At 46.8% G+C, this 24,715-nt stretch overlaps 7 non-coding genes across 7 annotated transcripts; all 7 read right to left on the bottom strand.

Moving 5' to 3' along the window:
- Positions 1-4,983: 4,983 nt before the first annotated feature.
- TRNAG-CCC (transfer RNA glycine (anticodon CCC)) lies at positions 4,984-5,055 on the bottom strand. Its single transcript has one exon. It is a non-coding gene; the product is annotated as a tRNA-Gly (tRNA).
- Positions 5,056-6,580: 1,525 nt separating this feature from the next.
- On the bottom strand, positions 6,581-6,652 carry TRNAG-UCC (transfer RNA glycine (anticodon UCC)). The gene has a single exon. It is a non-coding gene; the product is annotated as a tRNA-Gly (tRNA).
- Positions 6,653-8,160: 1,508 nt separating this feature from the next.
- TRNAG-CCC (transfer RNA glycine (anticodon CCC)) lies at positions 8,161-8,232 on the bottom strand. Its single transcript has one exon. It is a non-coding gene; the product is annotated as a tRNA-Gly (tRNA).
- A 1,525-nt stretch (positions 8,233-9,757) lies between these two features.
- TRNAG-UCC (transfer RNA glycine (anticodon UCC)) lies at positions 9,758-9,829 on the bottom strand. The gene has a single exon. It is a non-coding gene; the product is annotated as a tRNA-Gly (tRNA).
- Positions 9,830-12,950: 3,121 nt separating this feature from the next.
- Positions 12,951-13,022, bottom strand: TRNAG-CCC (transfer RNA glycine (anticodon CCC)). Its single transcript has one exon. It is a non-coding gene; the product is annotated as a tRNA-Gly (tRNA).
- A 3,122-nt stretch (positions 13,023-16,144) lies between these two features.
- Positions 16,145-16,216, bottom strand: TRNAG-CCC (transfer RNA glycine (anticodon CCC)). Its single transcript has one exon. It is a non-coding gene; the product is annotated as a tRNA-Gly (tRNA).
- Positions 16,217-19,324: 3,108 nt separating this feature from the next.
- Positions 19,325-19,396, bottom strand: TRNAG-UCC (transfer RNA glycine (anticodon UCC)). Its single transcript has one exon. It is a non-coding gene; the product is annotated as a tRNA-Gly (tRNA).
- Between the last annotated feature and the right edge of the window lie 5,319 nt (positions 19,397-24,715).

Here is a 24,715-nt window from a genome sequence, read left to right as displayed (position 1 = left end):
CCGGCCGAAGCTCCTGAACTCAGTCCGGCAAGGGGAGGCTTCCCGGGCACAACGGAGCCCCGTCCCGGGGCTTTGGCAGTGTGGCATGTCGGTGGACGGCGCCCAGGGCCGTAGCACACAACCCGGGGCCCGGCCGGGCCCCTGGACCCAGCCGGGGCTCCCGGGCCCGGAGGCGCAGGGGAAGCCTCCCCGGGCCCTCCGGACCCCGTCCCGGGCACCCTGCCACGCAGCAGGACCAAGGACAGAGCCCGGGATGGGGAGGCCGCCCTCCCTGGGCCCTCGGGGGCCCCGGCCGAAGCTCCTGAACTCAGCCCGGCAAGGGGAGGCTTCCCGGGCACAACGGAGCCCCATCCCGGGGCTTTGGCAGTGTGGCATGTCGGTGGACGGCGCCCAGGGCCGTAGCACACGACCCGGGGCCCGGCCGGGCCCCTGGGCTCCCAAGCCCGGAGGCGCAGGGGAAGCCTCCCCGGGCCCTCCGGACCCCGTCCCGGGCACCCTGCCACGCAGCAGGACCAAGGACAGAGCCCGGTATGGGGAGGCCGCCCTCCCCGGGCCCTCGGGGGCCCCGGCCGAAGCTCCTGAACTCAGCCCGGCAAGGGGAGGCTTCCCGGGCACAACGGAGCCCCATCCCGGGGCTTTGGCAGAGTGGCATGTCGGTGGACGGCGCCCAGGGCCGTAGCACACGACCTGGGGCCCGGCCGGGCCCCTGGGCTCCCAAGCCCGGAGGCGCAGGGGAAGCCTTCCCGGGCCCTCCGGACCCCGTCCCGGGCACCCTGCCACGCAGCAGGACCAAGGACAGAGCCCGGGATGGGGAGGCCGCCCTCCCCGGGCCCTCAGGGGCCCCGGCCGGAGCTGCTGAACTCAGCCGATGGAGGGGAGGCTCCCCGGGCTCGAAGGAAACCACGTCCTGGTCCTTTGTCAGTGCGGCAGGCCGGGGGACCGGGCCCAGGGCCGGGGCACCCGACCCGGGGCCCGGCCGGGCCCCCGGACCCCATCCAGGGCTTCCTGCCACGCGGCAGACCCAGGGACGGATCCGGGGCTGGGCCGGCATCCTGGCATGTCCAGCTGACGGCTGAGGACCGCTAGGCCGAGGGGGGTCCCAGAATACCTTGTCCCTACCAATCCGGAGGAAAATTACCCCCATTTCTTGTAATCCGTGCACACGAGGTGACAGAGGGGACCCAGGGCGCAAAAGTGCCCGACCTCCTGGAGCCCTCGCTGGGACCTGGGAGGCGAGTGGCACCCCATCGGGACTTCCAGGGAAGTCCGGCCATCTGGTCACACCATAGGAAAGCTTCGCGGGCGACCAGATGGCCGAGGCGAGAGGGGCGACCAGATGGCCAGGAACGAAATGACGCCAATCTGTCTGCCCCGGGCCTGTAGGGCTCAGGAGCTGCGGGGCCCCTGGGCTCTGGGACTGCAGGGCTCGGGGACTGCAGGGCTCCACGGCTGCAGGGCTCCGGGGCTCCGGGGCTCCAGGGCTCCAGGGCTCCAGGGCTCCAGGGCTCGCGGGCTGCAGGGCTCCAGAGCAGCAGGGCTCTGGGGTTGCAGGGCCCAGGACCCATGGAGCCCGTCCCAGGACCCATGGAGCCCGTCCCAGGCTCTTCCCCACGCCGCGGGTCGGAGGAGGGAGCCCCGGATGCCTGGGAGGTGTTGCCCGGGGCACATCCCATCTGGTCCCCAGGAAGGGGACCGCCAGCACAGGCAGGCGGGCCCGGGTGCTGCCTGGCCCTGTCTCAGCATGGCCAGACCTCGCGGAGGCCTGCCTGAGCAAACTCGGAGGAAAAGGCCCATCGGCGATGGGGCTGAGAGGCAGGTGCGTACCCGGGCCCCTGGGGGCCCCGGCGGGCGGGCCCGGGTCCTGCCTTCCCCGGATTCAGAACCACCGGACCTATCGGAGGTCGGAATGTAGGAAAAAAACTCGGAGAAAAGGAACCATCGGGAAGGGGCTGAGAGGCAGGTGCGTTCCCGGGCCCCTGGGGGCCCCGGCGGGCTGGCCCGGGTGCTGCCTGGCCCCGTCTCAGCATGGCCAGACCTCGCGGAGGCCTGCCTGAGCAAACTCGGAGGAAAAGGCCCATCGGCAAGGGGGCTTAGCGGCAGGTACGTACCCGGGCCCCTGGGGGCCCCGGCGGGCATGCCCGGGTCCTGCCTTCCCCTGATTCAGAATCGCAAGACCACACGGAGGTCTGACTGACCCTCTCCCTACTAATCCGGAGGAAAATTACCCCCCTTTCTTGTAATCCGTGCACTCGAGGTGACAGAGGGGACCCAAGGCGCAAAAGTACCCGACCTCCTGGAGCCCTCGCTGGGATCCGGGAGGCAAATGGCACCTCATCGGGACTTCCAGGGAAGTTTGGCCATCTGGTCTCCCCCATCGGAAAGCATTGCGTGCGACCAGATGCCCGAGCGGTACCGTGCGACCAGATGGCCGGGATCGAAAGTGCTTCACACCCCGAGCCTTCGTGGTAGGGCTCCTGCCTGCCTTTCCTGCCTGCCTGCCTGCCTCCGTCCGTCCGCGGCGGACGGGAAAGACCATCCGCCATCCTAATTTACCCCAGGCTTAACGGGTCACCCTTAACATAGCCTTAACATAGCCAGGGACGATGGGGCCGATTATGATGGCGGACGGGAAAGACCGTCCGCGGTGGCAACGGACAGGAAAGACCATCTGCAGGGCGGACGCGAAAGTGAAGGCCCGTCCCAGGCACTCGGCCATGCAGTGGAGAAGTGTGGCTCAATGGTTAGCGAGTCAGACCCTGATGCAGAGGTCTAGCCCGGGACCAGGGTTCGATTCCCTGCCTCGGCGGGTCTTGGGCTCAAAATCCCACGGAACTGATAATTTTCGCCTCGGTGCCTATCCCAATCATGGGGTCCCCCTCACCAGCCTGGGAGGGGTGTCCTGCCTTGCCCTGATTCAGAATCACCAGACCACACGGAGGTCTGACTGACCCTCTCCCTAGTAATCCGGAGGAAAATTACCCTATTTTCTTGCAATCCGTGCACATGAGGTGACAGAGGGGACCCAAGGCGCGAAAGTACCCGACCTCCTGGAGCCCTCGCTGGGATCGGAGAGGCAAATGGCACCTCATCAGGACTTCCAGGGAACCCCGGCCACCTGGTCGCCCCATTGGAAAGCATTGCGTGAGACCAGATGGCTGGGCTCGAAAGTGCTTCCCACCCCGAGCCTTCGCGGTAGGGTTCCCGCCTGCCTGCCCACGCAAGGCAGGGCTCAGGGACACCGGCTGGGCCTCAGGCAAGGGGTGGACCACCAGAGCTCTCGGGCCTGGACGCCCGGGGGGGGTGGACTGCCTGGGACCCATTGGTCGCGTTGTAACAGTAGGTAGTTGTAATAGTATGCGTTGTAACATGGTACATCCGGTGCTGGGCTTTTCTGCCGCCGGCGCCGGGGATCGAACCGTGAGCGCCCCCCAGCGCAATGCGTTGTAATGGTATGCGTTGTAAAAGTCGCGTTGTAACAGTAGTGCGTTGTAACAAATGCGTTGTAACAGGTGTATACCATCTTGCACCAGCTTGAATGGTGCATTTGGTTTAGATACCAACATGAAAAGCAATAGAAAGTTTTTTGCAGAGGGTAAGGAACTGGGATTGAAACCAAGGACAAAGCTGTGCAGAAGAGAAGAATGGAAAGCTGCATTACAAATAATAGATAAGAATATATAGAGGCAGCATGGGAAGCAAAACAGGGAAGAGAAATACAGAACATTCAATTAATTGCCCAGGAGATAGATAAGAGCAGAACAAAAAGGGAAGAATGAAATTCAAAGCCTGCCCATAAAAGTGTTTGAAGGTCCCACCAGTCATTTATGCTTATTATTGTGTGTCTTTACTTTCAAAGTACAGGGTGGATCCTTTGATGATCCCTCTCTTGTATTTCAGCAGACACAGATATTTGAGAAGTCTTTTCTCACATAGCTGGCACAAGCTTGTGCTTTTCCTTGCTGTCAGCGTGGAAAAGACAGCTTGGTCCTTGGAAGGAAAATCAAGCAAAATTAGCAGAGGATGGTTTCGATCCATCGACCTCTGGGTTATGGGCCCAGCACGCTTCCGCTGCGCCACTCTGCTCTGTTGTGAAAGTGTTCTTTTTATGCAGATAGGGAGCATTAAGCAGAGTAGCGTGGGATTGGTCCGGCACTCACCTCATTTGCATAAGTATATTGCAAGGCATGCTGGGTGCAGAAAAACTTCATCTTCCCCTCTCACAATCAGTCATAACTGAAAGTCAGACACTCTTAGGCACTAGCCGTTTCAGACCTTTATCAAGACAGCAGGTCTTGAACCCTCTCTCTCTCTCTCTCTCTCTGTGATCCTAGCACTAGCATGCTCAGGATTTGGCTTTACCTGGGAGCCAGAGATCTACCCGGTGAGGGCTTGCCCGGTGTGAGGCTTTTGAGCGTTTGGGAGCGTTGTGGACGTTGGACAGGAAACTCTGCGAATTTGAAGCATCCAACATTCCTGCTGCAGTGAGCGGCTCTTTCCATGGACATCTGCCTCTAGGATTCCTCTCAACTTGCCTTCTGATAAAACATTTTGGGAGCAGCAATTACCTTCGACAGCTACAAGGTGGCTCTACATTCTGGTAAGTGCACAAGTATGCACAAAATGTTAGGGACTTTTGCCAGATTTATCGGTGGATCTTGCATATTTTTTTCAGAGGCTAGATATTGCCTAGAAATGCTTTTTAACATAGAGATGTTGGAGTTATAATGTCTGGTGGGGCCTCACCCCTTCCATTGTTTGCCCACTGTAACATATTTATTACCAGCACATGTGAGTGGTGACTCTGCTTTATAAAACTTATCATATATTAGGACAATGAATGTATCAGAAGGTGCGATTGAGATGTTTGCCTATGTATTTGTTTATTTTTTTATATATGGCTGATTAATCTGTACATGAAATTTCCATTTTGTGACATGTTGCATTAAAATATATCCTGCTTGCAGAATATATAAGCATTTTCACTGCGTTGGCCGGGAATCGAACCCGGGTCAACTGCTTGGGAAGCAGCTATGCTCACCACTATACCACCAACGCCCTCTGATGTGTGTGCTCTCGGTTCTAAATATTACGTTGCCGAAATCAATGACTATCTTGCAACAGCTTCAATGGTGCATTTGGTTTAGATACCAACATGAGAAGTAGTAGAACGTTTTTTGCAGAGGGTAAGGAACTGGGGATTGAAACCAAGGACAAAGTTGTGCAGAAGAGAAGAAATGAAAAGCAACAGTACAAGTAGTAGAAATCAGCATATATAGGCAGCATGGGAAGCAAAGCAGGGAAGAGAAAGAGAGAACATTCCATGAAATGCCCAGGAGATAGATAAGAGCAGAAAAAAAGGGAAGAATGAAATTCAAAGCATGCCCAGAAAGTTGTGTGAAGCTCCCACCAGTCATTTATGGTTATAGTTGTGTGTCTTTGCTTTCAAAGTACAGGGTTGATCCTTTCACGAACACTCTTGTATTACACAGACATAGATAGTTGAGAAGTCTTTTTTCACATAGCTGGCACAAGCTTGCGCTTTTCCTTTCTGGCAGTGTGGAAATGACAGCTTGGTCCTTGGAAGGAAAATCAAGCAAAATTAGCAGAGGATGGTTTCGATCCATCGACCTCTGGGTTATGGGCCCAGCACGCTTCCGCTGCGCCACTCTGCTCGTTTGTGAAAGTGTTCTCTTTATGCAGATGAGGATGCATTCATAGGAGTGAAGTGGGATTGGTCGGGCTCTCACCTCATTTGCCTAATTATATCGCAAGGCATGCTGGGTGCAGAAAATCTTCATCTTCCCCTCTCACAATCAGTCATAACTGAAAGTCCAGACCCTCTTAGGCACTAGCCGTTTCAGGCCTTTATCAAGACAGCAGCTCTCCGACGCTCTCTGTCTCTCTCTCTGTGATCCTAGTGCTAGCATGCTCAGGATTTGGCTTTACCTGGGAGCCAGAGATCTACCCGGTGAGGGCTTGCCCGGTGTAAGGCTTTTGAGCGTTTGGGAGCGTTCGAAACATGAGAGGACGTTGGACTGGAAACTGTGTAAATTTGAAGCATCCAACCTTCCTGCTGCAGTCGGAGGATCTTTCCATGGACATCTGCCTTTTGGATTCCTCTAAACTTGCCCTCTGATGAAACATTTTTTGAGCTGCAGTTACCTCCGACGTCTACAAGGTGGCGCTACATTCAGGTGAGGGCACAAGTATGCACAAAATGTTGGCGACTTTTGCCAGATTTATCGATGGATCTTGCATATTGCTTTCAGAGGCTAGATATTGCCTAGGAAATGCTTTTTAACATAGAGATGCTGGAGTTATAATGTGTGGTCGGGCCTCAGCCCTTTCATTGTCTGCCCACTGTAAATATTTTTTATCAGCACATGTGAGTGGTGAATCTGCTTTATGAAACTTATCATATATTAGGACAATGAATATAGCAGAAGGGGCGATTGAGATGCTTGCCTACATATTTGTTTATTTTTTATATAACGGCTGATTAATCTGTTCATTATATTTCCATTTTGTGACATGTTGCATTAAAATATATCCTGCTTGCAGAATATATTAGTATTTGTACTGCGTTGGCCGGGAATCGAACCCGGGTCAACTGCTTGGAAGGCAGCTATGCTCACCACTATACCACCAACGCCCTCTGATCTGTGTGCTCTCGGTTCTAAACATTAGGATCCTGAGTTCAATGACTATCTTGCACCAGCTTGAATGGTGCATTTGGTTTAGATACCAACATGAAAAGCAATAGAAAGTTTTTTGCAGATGGTAAGGAACTGGGATTGAAACCAAGGACAAAGCTGTGCAGAAGAGAAGAATGGAAAGCTGCATTACAAATAATAGATAAGAATATATAGAGGCAGCATGGGAAGCAAAACAGGGAAGAGAAATACAGAACATTCAATTAATTGCCCAGGAGATAGATAAGAGCAGAACAAAAAGGGAAGAATGAAATTCAAAGCCTGCCCATAAAAGTGTTTGAAGGTCCCACCAGTCATTTATGCTTATTATTGTGTGTCTTTACTTTCAAAGTACAGGGTGGATCCTTTGATGATCCCTCTCTTGTATTTCAGCAGACACAGATATTTGAGAAGTCTTTTCTCACATAGCTGGCACAAGCTTGTGCTTTTCCTTGCTGTCAGCGTGGAAAAGACAGCTTGGTCCTTGGAAGGAAAATCAAGCAATATTAGCAGAGGATGGTTTCGATCCATCGACCTCTGGGTTATGGGCCCAGCACGCTTCCGCTGCGCCACTCTGCTCTGTTGTGAAAGTGTTCTTTTTATGCAGATAGGGAGCATTAAGCAGAGTAGCGTGGGATTGGTCCGGCTCTCACCTCATTTGCATAAGTATATTGCAAGGCATGCTGGGTGCAGAAAAACTTCATCTTCCCCTCTCACAATCAGTCATAACTGAAAGTCAGACACTCTTAGGCACTAGCCGTTTCAGGCCTTTATCAAGACAGCAGGTCTTGAACCCTCTCTCTCTCTCTCTCTCTCTGTGATCCTAGCACTAGCATGCTCAGGATTTGGCTTTACCTGGGAGCCAGAGATCTACCCGGTGAGGGCGAGGCTTTTGAGCGTTTGGGAGCGTTGTGGACGTTGGACAGGAAACTCTGCGAATTTGAAGCATCCAACATTCCTGCTGCAGTGAGCGGCTCTTTCCATGGACATCTGCCTCTAGGATTCCTCTCAACTTGCCTTCTGATAAAACATTTTGGGAGCAGCAATTACCTTCGACAGCTACAAGGTGGCTCTACATTCTGGTAAGTGCACAAGTATGCACAAAATGTTAGGGACTTTTGCCAGATTTATCGGTGGATCTTGCATATTTTTTTCAGAGGCTAGATATTGCCTAGAAATGCTTTTTAACATAGAGATGTTGGAGTTATAATGTCTGGTGGGGCCTCACCCCTTCCATTGTTTGCCCACTGTAACATATTTATTACCAGCACATGTGAGTTGTGACTCTGCTTTATAAAACTTATCATATATTAGGACAATGAATGTATCAGAAGGTGCGATTGAGATGTTTGCCTATGTATTTGTTTATTTTTTTATATATGGCTGATTAATCTGTACATGAAATTTCCATTTTGTGACATGTTGCATTAAAATATATCCTGCTTGCAGAATATATAAGCATTTTCACTGCGTTGGCCGGGAATCGAACCCGGGTCAACTGCTTGGGAAGCAGCTATGCTCACCACTATACCACCAACGCCCTCTGATGTGTGTGCTCTCGGTTCTAAATATTACGTTGCCGAAATCAATGACTATCTTGCAACAGCTTCAATGGTGCATTTGGTTTAGATACCAACATGAGAAGTAGTAGAACGTTTTTTGCAGAGGGTAAGGAACTGGGGATTGAAACCAAGGACAAAGTTGTGCAGAAGAGAAGAAATGAAAAGCAACAGTACAAATAGTAGAAATCAGCATATATAGGCAGCATGGGAAGCAAAGCAGGGAAGAGAAAGAGAGAACATTCCATGAAATGCCCAGGAGATAGATAAGAGCAGAAAAAAAGGGAAGAATGAAATTCAAAGCATGCCCAGAAAGTTGTGTGAAGCTCCCACCAGTCATTTATGGTTATAGTTGTGTGTCTTTGCTTTCAAAGTACAGGGTTGATCCTTTCACGAACACTCTTGTATTACACAGACATAGATAGTTGAGAAGTCTTTTTTCACATAGCTGGCACAAGCTTGCGCTTTTCCTTTCTGGCAGTGTGGAAATGACAGCTTGGTCCTTGGAAGGAAAATCAAGCAAAATTAGCAGAGGATGGTTTCGATCCATCGACCTCTGGGTTATGGGCCCAGCACGCTTCCGCTGCGCCACTCTGCTCGTTTGTGAAAGTGTTCTCTTTATGCAGATGAGGAGGCATTCATAGGAGTGAAGTGGGATTGGTCGGGCTCTCACCTCATTTGCCTAATTATATCGCAAGGCATGCTGGGTGCAGAAAATCTTCATCTTCCCCTCTCACAATCAGTCATAACTGAAAGTCCAGACCCTCTTAGGCACTAGCCGTTTCAGGCCTTTATCAAGACAGCAGCTCTCCGACGCTCTCTGTCTCTCTCTCTGTGATCCTAGTGCTAGCATGCTCAGGATTTGGCTTTACCTGGGAGCCAGAGATCTACCCGGTGAGGGCTTGCCCGGTGTAAGGCTTTTGAGCGTTTGGGAGCGTTCGGTACATAAGAGGACGTTGGACTGGAAACTGTGTAAATTTGAAGCATCCAACCTTCCTGCTGCAGTCGGAGGATCTTTCCATGGACATCTGCCTTTTGGATTCCTCTAAACTTGCCCTCTGATGAAACATTTTTTGAGCTGCAGTTACCTCCGACGTCTACAAGGTGGCGCTACATTCAGGTGAGGGCACAAGTATGCACAAAATGTTGGCGACTTTTGCCAGATTTATCGATGGATCTTGCATATTGTTTTCAGAGGCTAGATATTGCCTAGGAAATGCTTTTTAACATAGAGATGCTGGAGTTATAATGTGTGGTCGGGCCTCAGCCCTTTCATTGTCTGCCCACTGTAAATATTTTTTATCAGCACATGTGAGTGGTGACTCTGCTTTATGAAACTTATCATATATTAGGACAATGAATATAGCAGAAGGGGCGATTGAGATGCTTGCCTACATATTTGTTTATTTTTTATATAACGGCTGATTAATCTGTTCATTATATTTCCATTTTGTGACATGTTGCATTAAAATATATCCTGCTTGCAGAATATATTAGTATTTGTACTGCGTTGGCCGGGAATCGAACCCGGGTCAACTGCTTGGAAGGCAGCTATGCTCACCACTATACCACCAACGCCCTCTGATCTGTGTGCTCTCGGTTCTAAACATTAGGACCCTGAGTTCAATGACTATCTTGCACCAGCTTGAATGGTGCATTTGGTTTAGATACCAACATGAAAAGCAATAGAAAGTTTTTTGCAGAGGGTAAGGAACTGGGATTGAAACCAAGGACAAAGCTGTGCAGAAGAGAAGAATGGAAAGCAACAGTACAAGTAGTAGAAATCAGCATATATAGGCAGCATGGGAAGCAAAGCAGGGAAGAGAAAGAGAGAACATTCCATGAAATGCCCAGGAGATAGATAAGAGCAGAAAAAAAAGGGAAGAATGAAATTCAAAGCATGCCCAGAAAGTTGTGTGAAGCTCCCACCAGTCATTTATGGTTATAGTTGTGTGTCTTTGCTTTCAAAGTACAGGGTTGATCCTTTCACGAACACTCTTGTATTACACAGACATAGATAGTTGAGAAGTCTTTTTTCACATAGCTGGCACAAGCTTGCGCTTTTCCTTTCTGGCAGTGTGGAAATGACAGCTTGGTCCTTGGAAGGAAAATCAAGCAAAATTAGCAGAGGATGGTTTCGATCCATCGACCTCTGGGTTATGGGCCCAGCACGCTTCCGCTGCGCCACTCTGCTCGTTTGTGAAAGTGTTCTCTTTATGCAGATGAGGATGCATTCATAGGAGTGAAGTGGGATTGGTCGGGCTCTCACCTCATTTGCCTAATTATATCGCAAGGCATGCTGGGTGCAGAAAATCTTCATCTTCCCCTCTCACAATCAGTCATAACTGAAAGTCCAGACCCTCTTAGGCACTAGCCGTTTCAGGCCTTTATCAAGACAGCAGCTCTCCGACGCTCTCTGTCTCTCTCTCTGTGATCCTAGTGCTAGCATGCTCAGGATTTTGCTTTACCTGGGAGCCAGAGATCTACCCGGTGAGGGCTTGCCCGGTGTAAGGCTTTTGAGCGTTTGGGAGCGTTCGGTACATGAGAGGACGTTGGACTGGAAACTGTGTAAATTTGAAGCATCCAACCTTCCTGCTGCAGTCGGAGGATCTTTCCATGGACATCTGCCTTTTGGATTCCTCTAAACTTGCCCTCTGATGAAACATTTTTTGAGCTGCAGTTACCTCCGACGTCTACAAGGTGGCGCTACATTCAGGTGAGGGCACAAGTATGCACAAAATGTTGGCGACTTTTGCCAGATTTATCGATGGATCTTGCATATTGCTTTCAGAGGCTAGATATTGCCTAGGAAATGCTTTTTAACATAGAGATGCTGGAGTTATAATGTGTGGTCGGGCCTCAGCCCTTTCATTGTCTGCCCACTGTAAATATTTTTTATCAGCACATGTGAGTGGTGACTCTGCTTTATGAAACTTATCATATATTAGGACAATGAATATAGCAGAAGGGGCGATTGAGATGCTTGCCTACATATTTGTTTATTTTTTATATAACGGCTGATTAATCTGTTCATTATATTTCCATTTTGTGACATGTTGCATTAAAATATATCCTGCTTGCAGAATATATTAGTATTTGTACTGCGTTGGCCGGGAATCGACCCCGGGTCAACTGCTTGGAAGGCAGCTATGCTCACCACTATACCACCAACGCCCTCTGATCTGTATGCTCTCGGTTCTAAACATTAGGACCCTGAGTTCAATGACTATCTTGCACCAGCTTGAATGGTGCATTTGGTTTAGATACCAACATGAAAAGCAATAGAAAGTTTTTTGCAGAGGGTAAGGAACTGGGATTGAAACCAAGGACAAAGCTGTGCAGAAGAGAAGAATGGAAAGCTGCATTACAAATAATAGATAAGAATATATAGAGGCAGCATGGGAAGCAAAACAGGGAAGAGAAATACAGAACATTCAATTAATTGCCCAGGAGATAGATAAGAGCAGAACAAAAAGGGAAGAATGAAAGTCAAAGCCTGCCCATAAAAGTGTTTGAAGGTCCCACCAGTCATTTATGCTTATTATTGTGTGTCTTTACTTTCAAAGTACAGGGTGGATCCTTTGATGATCCCTCTCTTGTATTTCAGCAGACACAGATATTTGAGAAGTCTTTTCTCACATAGCTGGCACAAGCTTGTGCTTTTCCTTGCTGTCAGCGTGGAAAAGACAGCTTGGTCCTTGGAAGGAAAATCAAGCAAAATTAGCAGAGGATGGTTTCGATCCATCGACCTCTGGGTTATGGGCCCAGCACGCTTCCGCTGCGCCACTCTGCTCTGTTGTGAAAGTGTTCTTTTTATGCAGATAGGGAGCATTAAGCAGAGTAGCGTGGGATTGGTCCGGCTCTCACCTCATTTGCATAAGTATATTGCAAGGCATGCTGGGTGCAGAAAAACTTCATCTTCCCCTCTCACAATCAGTCATAACTGAAAGTCAGACACTCTTAGGCACTAGCCGTTTCAGACCTTTATCAAGACAGCAGGTCTTGAACCCTCTCTCTCTCTCTCTCTCTCTCTCTCTGTGATCCTAGCACTAGCATGCTCAGGATTTGGCTTTACCTGGGAGCCAGAGATCTACCCGGTGAGGGCTTGCCCGGTGAGAGGCTTTTGAGCGTTTGGGAGCGTTGTGGACGTTGGACAGGAAACTCTGCGAATTTGAAGCATCCAACATTCCTGCTGCAGTGAGCGGCTCTTTCCATGGACATCTGCCTCTAGGATTCCTCTCAACTTGCCTTCTGATAAAACATTTTGGGAGCAGCAATTACCTTCGACAACTACAAGGTGGCTCTACATTCTGGTAAGTGCACAAGTATGCACAAAATGTTAGGGACTTTTGCCAGATTTATCGGTGGATCTTGCATATTTTTTTCAGAGGCTAGATATTGCCTAAAAATGCTTTTTAACATAGAGATGTTGGAGTTATAATGTCTGGTGGGGCCTCACCCCTTCCATTGTTTGCCCACTGTAACATATTTATTACCAGCACATGTGAGTTGTGACTCTGCTTTATAAAACTTATCATATATTAGGACAATGAATGTATCAGAAGGTGCGATTGAGATGTTTGCCTATGTATTTGTTTATTTTTTTATATATGGCTGATTAATCTGTACATGAACTTTCCATTTTGTGACATGTTGCATTAAAATATATCCTGCTTGCAGAATATATTAGCATTTTCACTGCGTTGGCCGGGAATCGAACCCGGGTCAACTGCTTGGGAAGCAGCTATGCTCACCACTATACCACCAACGCCCTCCGATGTGTGTGCTCTCGGTTCTAAATATTACGTTGCCGAAATCAATGACTATCTTGCAACAGCTTCAATGGTGCATTTGGTTTAGATACCAACATGAGAAGTAGTAGAATGTTTTTTGCAGAGGGTAAGGAACTGGGGATTGAAACCAAGGACAAAGTTGTGCAGAAGAGAAGAAATGAAAAGCAACAGTACAAATAGTAGAAATCAGCATATATAGGCAGCATGGGAAGCAAAGCAGGGAAGAGAAAGAGAGAACATTCCATTAAATGCCCAGGAGATAGATAAGAGCAGAAAAAAGGGAAGAATGAAATTCAAAGCATGCCCAGAAAGTTGTGTGAAGCTCCCACCAGTCATTTATGGTTATAGTTGTGTGTCTTTGCTTTCAAAGTACAGGGTTGATCCTTTCACGAACACTCTTGTATTACACAGACATAGATAGTTGAGAAGTCTTTTTTCACATAGCTGGCACAAGCTTGCGCTTTTCCTTTCTGGCAGTGTGGAAATGACAGCTTGGTCCTTGGAAGGAAAATCAAGCAAAATTAGCAGAGGATGGTTTCAATCCATCGACCTCTGGGTTATGGGCCCAGCACGCTTCCGCTGCGCCACTCTGCTCGTTTGTGAAAGTGTTCTCTTTATGCAGATGAGGATGCATTCATAGGAGTGAAGTGGGATTGGTCGGGCTCTCACCTCATTTGCCTAATTATATCGCAAGGCATGCTGGGTGCAGAAAATCTTCATCTTCCCCTCTCACAATCAGTCATAACTGAAAGTCCAGACCCTCTTAGGCACTAGCCGTTTCAGGCCTTTATCAAGACAGCAGCTCTCCGACGCTCTCTGTCTCTCTCTCTGTGATCGTAGTGCTAGCATGCTCAGGATTTGGCTTTACCTGGGAGCCAGAGATCTACCCGGTGAGGGCTTGCCCGGTGTAAGGCTTTTGAGCGTTTGGGAGCGTTCGGTACATGAGAGGACGTTGGACTGGAAACTGTGTAAATTTGAAGCATCCAACCTTCCTGCTGCAGTCGGAGGATCTTTCCATGGACATCTGCCTTTTGGATTCCTCTAAACTTGCCCTCTGATGAAACATTTTTTGAGCTGCAGTTACCTCCGACGTCTACAAGGTGGCGCTACATTCAGGTGAGGGCACAAGTATGCACAAAATGTTGGCGACTTTTGCCAGATTTATCGATGGATCTTGCATATTGTTTTCAGAGGCTAGATATTGCCTAGGAAATGCTTTTTAACATAGAGATGCTGGAGTTATAATGTGTGGTCGGGCCTCAGCCCTTTCATTGTCTGCCCACTGTAAATATTTTTTATCAGCACATGTGAGTGGTGACTCTGCTTTATGAAACTTATCATATATTAGGACAATGAATATAGCAGAAGGGGCGATTGAGATGCTTGCCTACATATTTGTTTATTTTTTATATAACGGCTGATTAATCTGTTCATTATATTTCCATTTTGTGACATGTTGCATTAAAATATATCCTGCTTGCAAAATATATTAGTATTTGTACTGCGTTGGCGGGGAATCGAACCTGGGTCAACTGCTTGGAAGGCAGCTATGCTCACCACTATACCACCAACGCCCTCTGATCTGTGTGCTCTCGGTTCTAAACATTAGGACCCTGAGTTCAATGACTATCTTGCACCAGCTTGAATGGTGCATTTGGTTTAGATACCAACATGAAAAGCAATAGAAAGTTTTTTGCAGAGGGTAAGGAACTGGGATTGAAACCAAGGACAAAGCTGTGCAGAAGAGAAGAATGGAAAGCTGCATTACAAATAATAGATAAGAATATATAGAGGCAGCATGGGAAGCAAAACAGGGAAGAGAAATACAGAACATTCAATTAATTGCCCAGGAGATAGATAAGAGCAGAACAAAAAGGGAAGAATGAAATTCAAAGCCTGCCCATAAAAGTGTTTGAAGGTCCCACCAGTCATTTATGCTTATTATTGTGTGTCTTTACTTTCAAAGTACAGGGTGGATCCTTTGATGATCCCTCTCTTGTATTTCAGCAGACACAGATATTTGAGAAGTCTTTTCTCACATAGCTGGCACAAGCTTGTGCTTTTCCTTGCTGTCAGCGTGGAAAAGACAGCTTGGTCCTTGGAAGGAAAATCAAGCAAAATTAGCAGAGGATGGTCTCGATCCATCGACCTCTGGGTTATGGGCCCAGCACGCTTCCGCTGCGCCACTCTGCTCTGTTGTGAAAGTGTTCTTTTTATGCAGATAGGGAGCATTAAGCAGAGTAGCGTGGGATTGGTCCGGCTCTCACCTCATTTGCATAAGTATATTGCAAGGCATGCTGGGTGCAGAAAAACTTCATCTTCCCCTCTCACAATCAGTCATAACTGAAAGTCAGACACTCTTAGGCACTAGCCGTTTCAGACCTTTATCAAGACAGCAGGTCTTGAACCCTCTCTCTCTCTCTCTCTCTGTGATCCTAGCACTAGCATGCTCAGGATTTGGCTTTACCTGGGAGCCAGAGATCTACCCGGTGAGGGCTTGCCCGGTGTGAGGCTTTTGAGCGTTTGGGAGCGTTCGGGACGTGAGTGGACGTTGGACAGGAAACTCTGCGAATTTGAAGCATCCAACATTCCTGCTGCAGTGAGCGGCTCTTTCCATGGACATCTGCCTCTAGGATTCCTCTCAACTTGCCTTCTGATAAAACATTTTGGGAGCAGCAATTACCTTCGACAGCTACAAGGTGGCTCTACATTCTGGTAAGTGCACAAGTATGCACAAAATGTTAGGGACTTTTGCCAGATTTATCGGTGGATCTTGCATATTTTTTTCAGAGGCTAGATATTGCCTAGAAATGCTTTTTAACATAGAGATGTTGGAGTTATAATGTCTGGTGGGGCCTCACCCCTTCCATTGTTTGCCCACTGTAACATATTTATTACCAGCACATGTGAGTTGTGACTCTGCTTTATAAAACTTATCATATATTAGGACAATGAATGTATCAGAAGGTGCGATTGAGATGTTTGCCTATGTATTTGTTTATGCTATATATATGGCTGATTAATCTGTACATGAAATTTCCATTTTGTGACATGTTGCATTAAAATATATCCTGCTTGCAGAATATATAAGCATTTTCACTGCGTTGGCCGGGATTTGAACCCGGGTTAACTGCTTGGGAAGCAGCTATGCTCACCACTATACCACCAACGCCCTCTGATGTGTGTGCTCTCGGTTCTACATATTACGTTCCCGAAATCAATGACTATCTTTCAACAGCTTCAATGGTGCATTTGGTTTCGATACCAACATGAGAAGTAGTAGAACGTTTTTTGCAGAGGGTAAGGAACTGGGGATTGAAACCAAGGACAAAGTTGTGCAGAAGAGAAGAAATGAAATGCAACAATACAAATAGTAGAAATCAGCATATATAGGCAACATGGGAAGCAAAGCAGGGAAGAGAAAGAGATAACATTCCATGAAATGCCCAGGAGATAGATAAGAGCAGAAAAAAAAGGGAAGAATGAAATTCAAAGCATGCCCAGAAAGTTGTGTGAAGCTCCCACCAGTCATTTATGGTTATAGTTGTGTGTCTTTACTTTCAAAGTACAGGGTTGATCCTTTCACGAACACTCTTGTATTACACAGACACAGATAGTTGACAAGTCTTTTCTCACATAGCTGGCACAAGCTTGTGCTTTTCCTTGCTGGCAGCGTGGAAATGACAGCTTGGTCCTTGGAAGGAAAGTCAAGCAAAATTAGCAGAGGATGGTTTCGATTCATCGACCTCTGGGTTATGGGCCCAGCACGCTTCCGCTGCGCCACTCTGCTCGTTTGTGAAAGTGTTCTCTTTATGCAGATGAGGAGGCATTCAGCGGAGTGAAGTGGGATTGGTTGGGCTCTCACCTCATTTGCCTAATTATATCGCAAGGCATGCTGGGTGCAGAAAATCTTCATCTTCCCCTCTCACAATCAGTCATAACTGATAGTCCAGACCCTCTTAGGCACTAGCCGTTTCAGGCCTTTATCAAGACAGCAGCTCTCCGACACTCTCTGTCTCTCTCTCTCTGTGATCCTAGTGCTAGCATGCTCAGGATTTGGGTTTACCTGGGAGCGGGAGATCTACCCGGTGAGGGCTTGCCCAGTGTAAGGCTTTTGAGCGTTTGGGAGCGTTCGGTACATGAGAGGACGTTGGACTGGAAACTATGCAAATTTGAAGCATCCAACCTTCCTGCTGCAGTTGGAGGCTCTTTCCATGGACATCTGCCTTTTGGATTCCTCTAAACTTGCCCTCTGATGAAACATTTTTTGAGCTGCAGTTACCTCCGACGTCTACAAGGTGGCGCTACATTCAGGTGAGGGCACAAGTATGCACAAAATGTTGGCGACTTTCGCCAGATTTATCGATGGATCTTGCATATTGTTTTCAGAGGCTAGATATTGCCTAGGAAATGGTTTTTAACATAGAGATGCTGGAGTTATAATGTGTGGTCGGGCCTCAGCCCTTTCATTGTCTGCCCACTGTAAATATTTTTTACCAGCACATGTGAGTGGTGACTCTGCTTTATGAAACTTATCATATATTAGGACAATGAATATAGCAGAAGGGGCGATTGAGATGCTTGCCTACATATTTGTTTATTTTTTATATAACGGCTGATTAATCTGTTCATTATATTTCCATTTTGTGACATGTTGCATTAAAATATATCCTGCTTGCAGAATATATAAGTATTTGTACTGCGTTGGCCGGGAATCGAACCCAGGTCAACTGCTTGGAAGGCAGCTATGCTCACCACTATACCACCAACCCCATCTGATTTCTGTGCTCTCGGTTCTTAACATTAGGATCCTGAGTTCAATGACTATCTTGCACCAGCTTCAATGGTGCATTTGGTTTAGATACCAACATGAAAAGCAATATAAAGTTTTTTGCAGAGGGTAAGGAACTGGGATTGAAACCAAGGACAAAGCTGTGCAGAAGAGAAGAATGGAAAGCTGCATTACAAATAATAGATAAGAATATATAGAGGCAGCATGGGAAGCAAAACAGGGAAGAGAAATACAGAACATTCAATTAAATGCCCAGGAGATAGATAAGAGCAGAACAAAAAGGGAAGAATGAAATTCAAAGCCTCCCCATAAAGGTGTTTGAAGGTCCCACCAGTCATTTATGCTTATTATTGTGTGTCTTTACTTTCAAAGTACAGGGTGGATCCTTTGACGATCCCTCTCTTGTATTTCAGCAGACACAGATATTTGACAAGTCTTTTCTCACATAGCTGGCACAAGCTTGTGCTTTTCCTTGCTGGCAGCGTGGATATGACAGCTTGGTCCTTGGAAGGAAAGTCAAGCAAAATTAGCAGAGGATGGTTTCGATCCATTGACCTCTGGGTTATGGGCCCAGCACGCTTCCGCTGCGCCACTCTGCTCTGTTGTGAAAGTGTTCTTTTTATGCAGATAGGGAGCATTAAGCAGAGTAGCGTGGGATTGGTCCAGCTCTCACCTCATTTGCCTAAGTATATTGCAAGGCATGCTGGGTACAGAAAAACTTCATCTTCCCCTCTCACAATCAGTCATAACTGAAAGTCAGACACTCTTAGGCACTAGCCGTTTCAGACCTTTATCAAGACAGCATGTCTTGAACCATCTCTCTCTCTCTCTGTGATCCTAGCACTAGCATGCTCAGGATTTGGCTTTACCTGGGAGCCAGAGATCTACCCGGTGTAAGGCTTTTGAGCGTTTGGGAGCGTTCGGTACATGAGAGGACGTTGGACTGGAAACTATGCAAATTTGAAGCATCCAACCTTCCTGCTGCAGTCGGAGGCTCTTTCCATGGACATCTGCCTTTTGGATTCCTCTAAACTTGCCCTCTGATGAAACATTTTTTGAGCTGCAGTTACCTCCGACGTCTACAAGGTGGCGCTACATTCAGGTGAAGGCACAAGTATGCACAAAATGTTGGTGACTTTCGCCAGATTTATCGATGGATCTTGCATATTGTTTTCAGAGGCTAGATATTGCCTAGGAAATGGTTTTTAACATAGAGATGCTGGAGTTATAATGTGTGGTCGGGCCTCAGCCCTTTCATTGTCTGCCCACTGTAAATATTTTTTACCAGCACATGTGAGTGGTGACTCTGCTTTATGAAACTTATCATATATTAGGACAATGAATATAGCAGAAGGGGCGATTGAGATGCTTGCCTACATATTTGTTTATTTTTTATATAACGGCTGATTAATCTGTTCATTATATTTCCATTTTGTGACATGTTGCATTAAAATATATCCTGCTTGCAGAATATATAAGTATTTGTACTGCGTTGGCCGGGAATCGAACCCGGGTCAACTGCTTGGAAGGCAGCTATGCTCACCACTATACCACCAACGCCCTCTGATCTGTGCTCTCTTGGTTCTAAACATTAGGACCCTGAGTTCAATGACTATCTTGCACCAGCTTCAATGGTGCATTTGGTTTAGATACCAACATGAAAAGCAATAGAAAGTTTTTTGCAGAGGGTAAGGAACTGGGATTGAAACCAAGGACAAAGCTGTGCAGAAGAGAAGAATGGAAAGCTGCATTACAAATAATAGATAAGAATATATAGAGGCAGCATGGGAAGCAAAACAGGGAAGAGAAATACAGAACATTCAATTAAATGCCCAGGAGATAGATAAGAGCAGAACAAAAAGGGAAGAATGAAATTCAAAGCCTGCCCATAAAAGTGTTTGAAGGTCCCACCAGTCATTTATGCTTATTATTGTGTGTCTTTACTTTCAAAGTACAGGGTGGATCCTTTGACGATCCCTCTCTTGTATTTCAGCAGACACAGATATTTGACAAGTCTTTTCTCACATAGCTGGCACAAGCTTGTGCTTTTCCTTGCTGGCAGCGTGGAAATGACAGCTTGGTCCTTGGAAGGAAAGTCAAGCAAAATTAGCAGAGGATGGTTTCGATCCATTGACCTCTGGGTTATGGGCCCAGCACGCTTCCGCTGCGCCACTCTGCTCTGTTGTGAAAGTGTTCTTTTTATGCAGATAGGGAGCATTAAGCAGAGTAGCGTGGGATTGGTCCGGCTCTCACCTCATTTGCCTAAGTATATTGCAAGGCATGCTGGGTACAGAAAAACTTCATCTTCCCCTCTCACAATCAGTCATAACTGAAAGTCAGACACTCTTAGGCACTAGCCGTTTCAGACCTTTATCAAGACAGCATGTCTTGAACCCTCTCTCTCCCTCTCTCTCTCGCTCTGTGTGATCCTAGCACTAGCATGCTCAGGATTTGGCTTTACCTGGGAGGCAGAGATCTACCCGGTGAGGGCAAGGCTTTTGAGCGTTTGGGAGCGTTCGGTACATGAGAGGACGTTGGACTGGAAACTATGCAAATTTGAAGCATCCAACCTTCCTGCTGCAGTCGGAGGCTCTTTCCATGGACATCTGCCTTTTGGATTCCTCTAAACTTGCCCTCTGATGAAACATTTTTTGAGCTGCAGTTACCTCCGACGTCTACAAGGTGGCGCTACATTCAGGTGAGGGCACAAGTATGCACAAAAGGTTGGCGACTTTCGCCAGATTTATCGATGGATCTTGCATATTGTTTTCAGAGGCTAGATATTGCCTAGGAAATGGTTTTTAACATAGAGATGCTGGAGTTATAATGTGTGGTCAGGCCTCAGCCCTTTGATTGTCTGCCCACTGTAAATATTTTTTACCAGCACATGTGAGTGGTGACTCTGCTTTATGAAACTTATCATATATTAGGACAATGAATATAGCAGAAGGGGCGATTGAGATGCTTGCCTACATATTTGTTTATTTTTTATATAACGGCTGATTAATCTGTTCATTATATTCCCATTTTGTGACATGTTGCATTAAAATATATCCTGCTTGCAGAATATATAAGTATTTGTACTGCGTTGGCCGGGAATCGAACTCGGGTCAACTGCTTGGAAGGCAGCTATGCTCACCACTATACCACCAACGCCCTCTGATCTTTGCGCTCTCGGTTCTTAACATTAGGATACTGAGTTCAATGACTATCTTGCACCAGCTTCAATGGTGCATTTGGTTTAGATACCAACATGAAAAGCAATAGAAAGTTTTTTGCAGAGGGTAAGGAACTGGGATTGAAACCAAGGACAAAGCTGTGCAGAAGAGAAGAATGGAAAGCTGCATTACAAATAATAGATAAGAATATATAGAGGCAGCATGGGAAGCAAAACAGGGAAGAGAAATGCAGAACATTCAATTAAATGCCCAGGAGATAGATAAGAGCAGAACAAAAAGGGAAGAATGAAATTCAAAGCCTGCCCATAAAAGTGTTTGAAGGTCCCACCAGTCATTTATGCTTATTATTGTGTGTCTTTACTTTCAAAGTACAGTGTGGATCCTTTGACGATCCCTCTCTTGTATTTCAGCAGACACAGATATTTGAGAAGTCTTTTCTCACATAGCTGGCACAAGCTTGTGCTTTTTCTTGCTGGCAGCGTGGAAATGACAGCTTGGTCCTTGGAAGGAAAGTCAAGCAAAATTAGCAGAGGATGGTTTCGATCCATCGCCCTCTGGATTATGGGCCCAGCACGCTGCCGCTGCGCCACTCTGCTCTGTTGTGAAAGTGTTCTTTTTATGCAGATAGGGAGCATTAAGCAGAGTAGCGTGGGATTGGTCCGGCTCTCACCTCATTTTCCTAAGTATATTGCAAGGCATGCTGGGTACAGAAAAACTTCATCTTCCCCTCTCACAATCAGTCATAACTGAAAGTCAGACACTCTTAGGCACTAGCCGTTTCAGACCTTTATCAAGACAGCATGTCTTGAACCCTCTCTCTCCCTCTCTCTCTCTCTGTGTGATCCTAGCACTAGCATGCTCAGGATTTGGCTTTACCTGGGAGCCAGAGATCTACCCGGTGAGGGCAAGGCTTTTGAGCGTTTGGGAGCGTTCGGTACATGAGAGGACGTTGGACTGGAAACGATGCAAATTTGAAGCATCCAACCTTCCTGCTGCAGTCGGAGGCTCTTTCCATGGACATCTGCCTTTTGGATTCCTCTAAACTTGCCCTCTGATGAAACATTTTTTGAGCTGCAGTTACCTCCGACGTCTACAAGGTGGCGCTACATTCAGGTGAGGGCACAAGTATGCACAAAAGGTTGGCGACTTTCGCCAGATTTATCGATGGATCTTGCATATTGTTTTCAGAGGCTAGATATTGCCTAGGAAAGGGTTTTTAACATAGAGATGCTGGAGTTATAATGTGTGGTCAGGCCTCAGCCCTTTCATTGTCTGCCCACTGTAAATATTTTTTACCAGCACATGTGAGTGGTGACTCTGCTTTATGAAACTTATCATATATTAGGACAATGAATATAGCAGAAGGGGCGATTGAGATGCTTGCCTACATATTTGTTTATTTTTTATATAACGGCTGATTAATCTGTTCATTATATTCCCATTTTGTGACATGTTGCATTAAAATATATCCTGCTTGCAGAATATATAAGTATTTGTACTGCGTTGGCCGGGAATCGAACTCGGGTCAACTGCTTGGAAGGCAACTATGCTCACCACTATACCACCAACGCCCTCTGATCTTTGCGCTCTCGGTTCTTAACATTAGGATCCTGAGTTCAATGACTATCTTGCACCAGCTTCAATGGTGCATTTGGTTTAGATACCAACATGAAAAGCAATAGAAAGTTTTTTGCAGAGGGTAAGGAACTGGGATTGAAACCAAGGACAAAGCTGTGCATTCAATTAAATGCCCAGGATATAGATAAGAGCAGAACAAAAAGGGAAGAATGAAATTCAAAGCCTGCCCATAAAAGTGTTTGAAGGTCCCACCAGTCATTTATGCTTATTATTGTGTGTCTTTACTTTTAAAGTACAGGGTGGATCCTTTGACGATCCCTCTCTTGTATTTCAGCAGACACAGATATTTGAGAAGTCTTTTCTCACATAGCTGGCACAAGCTTGTGCTTTTCCTTGCTGGCAGCGTGGAAATGACAGCTTGGTCCTTGGAAGGAAAGTCAAGCAAAATTAGCAGAGGATGGTTTCGATCCATCGCCCTCTGGATTATGGGCCCAGCACACTGCCGCTGCGCCACTCTGCTCTGTTGTGAAAGTGTTCTTTTTATGCAGATAGGGAGCATTAAGCAGAGTAGCGTGGGATTGGTCCGGCTCTCACCTCATTTTCCTAAGTATATTGCAAGGCATGCTGGGTACAGAAAAACTTCATCTTCCCCTCTCACAATCAGTCATAACTGAAAGTCAGACACTCTTAGGCACCAGCCGTTTCAGACCTTTATCAAGACAGCATGTCTTGAACCCTCTCTCTCTCTCTCTGTGATCCTAGCACTAGCATGCTCAGGATTTGGCTTTACCTGGGAGCCAGAGATCTACCCGGTGAGGGCTTGCCTGGTGTGAGGCTTTTGAGCGTTTGGGAGCGTTGTGGACGTGAGTGGACGTTGGACAGGAAACTCTGCGGATTTGAAGCATCCAACATTCCTGCTGCAGTGAGCGGCTCTTTCCATGGACATCTGCCTCTAGGATTCCTCTCAACTTGCCTTCTGATAAAACATTTTGTGGGCAGCAATTACCTTCGACAGCTACAAGGTGGCGCTACATTCTGGTAAGTGCACAAGTATGCATAAAATGTTAGGGACTTTTGCCAGATTTATTGGTGGATCTTGCATATTTTTTTCAGAGGCTAGATATTGCCTAGAAATGCTTTTTAACATAGAAGGGATATCTTGTATTGCTGTTCCGAGAATGAAGGAATTACGAATTGGTAATATTTGCACAATGTTTGAGTACATGAAGCATATGATATAACTTTGTTATTGGGATTTTGCATTCTACCGTAAACTGCCTTTTCAAATCTTGTTTGCACATTTTCATGATATTGACCTAGGTTCTGGTTTTGGATTTATTGGCGACACCGCGGGTGTCCGAATTCACGCATAGTGAGTATAACCAAATAATAGATAGCAACAACGGGGTCTTTTGACTGACCCAATTTGGCGTCTGTTTAAATAATTAATTTAATGTTATACCATCTGAACATCCCTTTGCCTCGTTTACAATTAGCAAGTAATAACTTCCATACAAACTAGAATGTTTATTCGAGAAAATAGACTTAACTTTTAATGCTACTTGTGTATTTGATATCATCCAAGCGTCTTAACCAATCCAAGATGGCGCTTGTTTACATTATCGGAGTTGATATGATCGGAGATATTGAGTTATCAGTAATTCTTTTAAAGCTCCGATTGTGGTATTTGTAGACCAATATACCACGAGTACTGAATAATAACTGCACAGATACGATATTGAGCCTATTACGAACACACATTACTTGAATACAGCAACACGCGGTTCCGCTATAAATTGCCATTGTAAGATGGCGCGGGTGCAGAACGCCACTTTATACTCGTGGATAAGCTGTTGCGGTAAGTCTAGAAACGCGCTTGGGAGTACTGGTCTTTTAGTTTATTCATAGCTATACGCTTTACTAACGCATAATTTTGGTTAACAGACACGTACCCGTGAAATGCCATAGGAAGATGTACTGGATAGATGGGTTGATACATTTTCGACCGCTGTGAGGATTTACGAGGTGAGGCTATGAGAGGGTGTGATATCATAAATAGGAGTGTAGAGTACTTATGATAGTTATTTGGAGACTTGGCTAGAGACCGATTGTTACTATTTGT

This window comes from Lissotriton vulgaris, chromosome 2_1, assembly GCF_964263255.1.
Source record: "Lissotriton vulgaris chromosome 2_1, aLisVul1.2, whole genome shotgun sequence".
NCBI lineage: Eukaryota > Metazoa > Chordata > Amphibia > Caudata > Salamandridae > Lissotriton > Lissotriton vulgaris.
Note: the sequence above shows the minus strand (reverse complement) of the source record. Positions and strands in the feature narration are given on the sequence as shown.